Source organism: Lygodium microphyllum, chromosome 5 (assembly GCF_053477565.2).
Source record: "Lygodium microphyllum isolate KBCC chromosome 5, Lygodium_microphyllum_v1.1.10, whole genome shotgun sequence".
NCBI classification, from domain to species: Eukaryota; Viridiplantae; Streptophyta; class Polypodiopsida; order Schizaeales; family Lygodiaceae; genus Lygodium; species Lygodium microphyllum.
The window spans coordinates 160,575,239-160,581,621 of record NC_141139.1 but is presented as its reverse complement, the minus strand read 5'-3'; positions in this window follow the sequence as shown (position 1 = coordinate 160,581,621).

Below are 6,383 nucleotides of genomic sequence, written 5' to 3'. Positions count from 1 at the left end.
TTGCAGGAGGCCAGACACTTTGAAGATCAAAACCGACCAAGATTTAAAAGGTTATGGACATGGGCCTTTAGGGGGGAAAAGCCCCCAAATTTTTGACGTGGGGAGGGGGGGTTTCAAAACAGCATGGGAAAAATGTCACCCCCTAGCGACAATTCGGTAAAGGTGTAGGGGGGCTGCAAGCAACCCACACAACTTATCATTACAATGGACTTGTTATATTTTTGGCTCTCCATCACTGCCTCGTGCTCTCAAAATGGCTACTTAATCATAAATATAAATATCTAGTATTTCTCTCTCCTCTCTCCTCTTGATGTGTATTCTCATGCTTAATCTATGAGAGAAGGGGGTGGGCTGAGATGTAAGATATGGACTGTGGGATGATGTGGAGCATGAAGGAGCGTAGATCGAGATTCGGAGGAGCATCAAAAGTTGTTGGGAAGCATTAGCAAGCCTCCAATCACGAGATGCATGTGATATAAAGCACGGTTCTATGAGTAAGTTGTAAATTTAATGGTTTTTATGATAAATTTCATTTGTTAATGGTTGAAGATGGTTGTTCTTGGTTGTTAATGTTGTGATCCTTGAGGTAGGAGCTAGCCAAAATAAAGAAATAAGGAAGGTTGGAGTGAAAAAAGAAGTGAGCGCAAGAAAACGATTAAGTGTTGCCTTGCAAGAGCTTGGTAGGTTCTTGGGTACCAAGTTAGGATGACTTGAGGCCAATACCCTATTCTCCTTGGGTCAGTATGCTCAGCTCCCAACTTTTTACTCGCCCAAGTATAGAAACTTGAAGGACAAATATCATGAAATGAAAATATATGATGACCAGGCTATAGGAGTCCTCGCCTAATAGGAGTTCTTGGTCTAGTTATCCTCAATTGGGTTAGTAGTTCAGCACGCCACCACCTAGGATGACTTCTTTGATGGTTCTTTTAATACAAGCTATGTTGGAGCACTTGGTTGACAATTTGCTTTGGATTTTTGCCATATTATGCTAGGTCTATCCCTTGAGGATTTTTATGCCTTGATTATGTTAAGGGGTAGGGTGAGAGTTGTTCTTGTGCTTTGTTGAATATTTTATTTTGTAGCAGCTTGATGTTTTTTATAGTAGTTGTTTGTGCAAATCAGTTTGTGGGATTCGATGCATTGAGTCACCCTATCCCGTGGTTGCCAATGAGAGTAGAATTTAAACACCCTAGAAGTGCTAGAAAGGAGCAAAATGATATAAATTTTATACAAAATTCAAAAGCCGACGAAAGCAGAAGATGAAGATTAGATAATTTTTTGAGACTGTGAAAGATGAGAATGTAAATTTTGACTATTACAATAGTTGTGGATTTTTCATAATTTTTGTGACTATAGGATTTAAGCAAGATGACTTTTATGGCCATTGGGGACATCGAGCTGGATGCCTAGGATTTTTTGGAATCTCAATCGATCCGCCGGACAAAGGAAATGCGGGAGACTGGGCACTTTGAAGGTCAAACTTGACCAAGATTTGAAAGGTTATGGGCATGGACCTTTGGGGGGGGCAAAGCCCCCAATTTTTTGATATGAGGGGGAGGGGGCATTTCAAAATGGCGTGAAAAAATGCCGCTCCTTGGTGCCACCAATTTGGTGGAGGAGGGATAGGAGACTGCAAGCAACCCACCCAACTAATCATTGCAATGGACTTCTTGTATTTTTTACTCTTCATAACCGCCTCCCACTCACAAAATGGCTGCCTAATCAAAAATGTGAATTTCTAGTCTTTCTCTCCTCTCTCCTCTTGATATGTATTCTCATGCTTAATCTATGAGAGAAGGGGATGGGTTGAGACACAAGATATGGATTATGGGATGATGTTGCAGCATGAAGGAGCATAGATCAAGGTTTAAAGGAGCATCAGAGGATGTTGGGAAGCACCAGTAGACCTCTAATCATGAGTTACATGCGATATAAAGTGCGGTTCTATAAGTAAGTTGTAAATTTAATTGTTTTATGATAAATTCCATTTTTAAATGGTTGAAGATTATTTTTCTTGGTTTTTAATATTGTGATCTATGATAAATGTTAAGAAATTTAGAAAAAAATCAATCATCTAATAATTTCTCTGTAAATACGTGAAACTCGCAACATTGCGGTTTTAAGGAAAATCATGAGTTTTTGGGGTTTTGTTGTGTATATGGTGTTCCTATGGAATGGAATCTGATATAAAACTAATTATCAGGAAGCCTAATCAGTCCATAATAGTAAATAAAAAAATATTGATATTTATAAATAAATAAATAGAGAAAAATAGGGAAATTTAGATTTTTTAACATCTAAAAAATAGAAAAATTTTACATTTCTAGTTCTGGATGTATGATAAGGCTGAGGCATGAGGGTGAGCCTCAATTCAGTCCTATCTCTATCTTAAAGTGGATATTTTCTACTTTTATGAAGAAAAAATACATTAAAAATACTCCTAAACATACCATCGAATGTACAACCTTAAGTGGTAGGGAGAAGCGGGTTGTTAAGGGCTGATAATACACAAAATTTTGATTCTTTTCTAATGCATAGTATATAGGACACGTGGTTTTTAAATTTGAGAGGATCTAATAGCATGAACATGCTCGATGTTGGCCCTATGCAATGCAACAATCGCGTTTAGAGTAAAGGTATATAAAAAAACATGTTTACACCTTCACAATGCTAGTTTTGTTAATGAACAAAAATTTTTGAGCATTATGAATCATACACAATTGCATTGCATGCAACACATGGTATCATCCTTGGATGCACAACAATTGTCTTCGTGAACATTGGCATACATTGAGGAGGTGAGGTATCCTAAGCATTGTAGGGTTAGTGGTTCATCTCCTCTGGGGAGTATTCAGTGAGGAATATATTACATCTCTTAGAACAATTCATTAAAATAGTGAATCATGTATTGTATGTGTTCTATGTATGAGCGTGGTGCATCTTGGGGCTAATCCCTGAGGTGTAGGAGAGCCACAGTAGTGGGGAAGTGTGGCAATTAGCCAAGGGGTGCTCCCTTTGTCTATGCTTACGTGCTGTATTATACTTATATATGTAGGGACTCTCTTTGAGGAGTGTGGGAAGGGTTATCCAGTGGATTACAATTCATACAAACACAATGTTCTATGTTAGAGGTTAAGAAAGTATACCCCTTAGATGCTCCTAGCCCCGTGAGGTTGAGAGGCAATTTGGGTGCATAGTAGAGGCCTGCTAGTGCCATAGAGCCAGTATCGGGCCCATTTCAAGTCTCGATAGAATGTTTTCTTTTCAGTTTATAACTCCACCAGTGCTGACTTCCTCTCATCTTTTATTCTTTCTAGCTAGCCTAGTAGTTCCTTGACGTACTCATCGTACTATATGGTTACCCTACATGGCCTTCCCCTATGTGTTGACCAATCCTAATGCTTTCTCCACTATCTCCTGGTGGCTAAGCACAACCTCTATTCTTTTAGGGGAACCTTCCTTCCTAACAATTACCATGCTACTGTTCTTCCTTGCGTTGAAGGTTCTTAGGAATTTTGTGTACTTGTTGCCGTGGTCAATCTTTTGGCCCACCTTCTCTATGTATCTACGAAGGTTACACTGGTCAACTATTTGTCTCACTCTCCTTCCTTGTTTACTAGCTCTTTCAAATTGCTGATGTTGCGGTACTTCAACTAGTTGTAGACTTATGTTTCAGTGCAGAGTCAGTACATGTTTTGATCTTCCTCTGAGAATGAAAGTTGGCCTACCATTTTGAGTTTCTGTTATGGCACAATAGCCTACAATGAGCTCATTTGAGAGTACCTTTTCCAAAAAAGAAAAATGTTTAAGAATAAACATTATGGAATGGTGTGATGTTTCAGTAAAGAATGGAAACTTTTTATACTTCAAACAATCCACACATTCCAAGCACAAATCCCATAGAGGCTTTTCTTGAAGTACAAGTGCCCTTTATTTGTATTTTTTTTCTTTTGAACCTTTTCTGGGGTTTGAAGTTCTAAAGTTCAAGTCATGATTTCTTTTCCATCCTACCTGGGCCTCCCCCCAGGAGTGATGAAAATCCTTCCTAGGATTGGAGGATAAAGGGTTAAGGGCATTAAAGAATATGCTTGTTGTGCTTTACTGTTATGAGCCAATCGTAGAAATTTGGATTATACTCCAAATGGGCATGACGATCCTCAGGTAAGTTACTCATGAATATATGTGTGCACACATGGGTCAAAACAAGGTGATTTAAAAATACAATTTTTATGCATTATTTACATACAAAAAGGTGTAATATAAAGGGGTTATTTACAAATTGAGTAGACAAGGGTTATGTTTTATTCAAGAAAAACTCACAGATAAGGATATTTATAAATAGACTCGAACGCACGTGATGTAGAGGATATACATATAGTAACTTCCCCGAGTGACGGTCCATGTCATGAGGTCTAATGCTTATGTATGTAAGGTAGGTCAAGACATCACTTAAGAAGTCTCTAGAGTTCATCCTACTAGCAATGTGTAGTTCTTCCTCAATCAAGAGTTGATACAAATAGGGATGGGCCATGACATGTTCCTCTAAAGGGTGTTTGCGCATGATGGCCAAGACTTTGAACAAGGTAGGAGCCACATAGGTAGGGTCGTACTCAACAATTTTGATTGCGCATCTCTGCTCAGCATTGATCATAATTTGACAGCCCTCTTATTCCCATTGGAGACACAGAGCATACCATTTTTGCATAAAGGAAGAGTCAAATCCGGCTAGCTTTGTCAGCTCTTCTAAACTCCTGGCTTGTTGCAGAGACTTTGCTCCTGGTATTTGATGTGATCAGTTATTGTTTGTGAGCTTACTCTTGAGAGATCTCTTTGGCAATCAATTTCTTGGCTACCTCGAGAATCTTGACAAACACAAACTCATATTCCTCCCAAGTGCATGGCAAGGAGCATACTTCCATTACTAACATCTCATCGAGGAGCAACCATCCATAGCTCCTAGCTATCAAGGGGAATGTGGCATCCAATCATCTGATGCAGGTGGTGAGAGGTCATCTCCTATGTTTGTAGAGTGAGGTATGAGGCCAAGGCAAGGATAGATCTATGCTCATAGGAGGATTTGAGGCCTGCATATGAGGTTGGGGTTTTGCTAGTGGACTGGATAACTTAGAAACTAATGCATGCATCATGAATTGGTCAGTAGGGTGTTTAGTGGCTACTTGTGCAATGTGTTAGTCTTGGTGCTCAAATGATGCGCTTCTTTCCACTTGTGGAGCCGTTGGGATGCTGGGAGTGTCAGGTTGTGTTGGTCTAGGGGTAGCTGGTTGTGGTTCTAATTGATAGACTTGTTGAGTTTCTATGGGTTTGATGCTTTTTAGATCAATTGGTTTCTCATTCCTTGCTGGCTTAGCATCTTGTTGAGATGGGATAGAGAGATTGGATTGGAGAACATGCATGCTGCTCATTGTCTTAGGCAACCAAATCTAGTTGTTTCCTTCATAGCCTTAAGCGTGCAATAGGTCTTTGGGCACCCATCATAGCTTGACCATTCATGTGCTTTGGTAGCACTAGCTTTGCCTCCTAGGCCTAGTGTGTGATGTTCTATGGTTAGAGTTCATGTGCTTTGGCTTCTAGGCAATTGTGGTTGGCATTTTGGCACCCATTTGATCTATTTCTTAGTGGTCTTGGGTGTGGCATCTTTAGATTGCAAGTGGTTTGTCTTGGCAAGGTGGGACAAGTTACAACCCCCCTTCTTAGACCTTGCACTCTAGGGTGCAATGGAGCCACACTACCTGTAACATGTCCACTTGTTCACTCGTAGGAGATGTCTTAGCAGCCCATCGGGAAGAGAGTCCAGAAAGCGCCGCTGCCGTCACTCCCATGGAATATCACAGGGTTTGCGATCTAGGTCTTTCCAAGTCTGCCATGTAGCGGAAGCATTCCGGCCGTTCCCACTTAGGACCAACCTGAATCAGGGTTTTTCTAATGGTCAATTTCCTAGAGAGTAACTAGCGTTGAACCCCAGGCGAACTAGTTTATGCAAAAATGTCAGGGTCGAAGCAGATTCATGCTACACTTGGTTCAAGGAGAGAATGGAAAATGAGAGGGATGCAAAGCTCGATCTCTCTACCCATAAGGCATAGTCCCATTCCGTTCCCCTAAAACAGCATAAATCGGGACTCTAACTTCCTAGATTCTAAGTCATCGTTGCCTTGCTGTCAACTTCCTTTGAGAAAAGTTCCCGGCCAACCGGGACCATCCTTCCGTAATAGGGACCCATGGCCACATCCATCGCACTTTCCTCGAGGTTTCTTTAGTTGTCTAATTACCTATCACATTTAGTTTGACACGCAAAAATAGTTTTCTTAATTAGCCAATTATTCACCGGTTCCTTCACGTAATCTTAGCACTGACATAGAAAA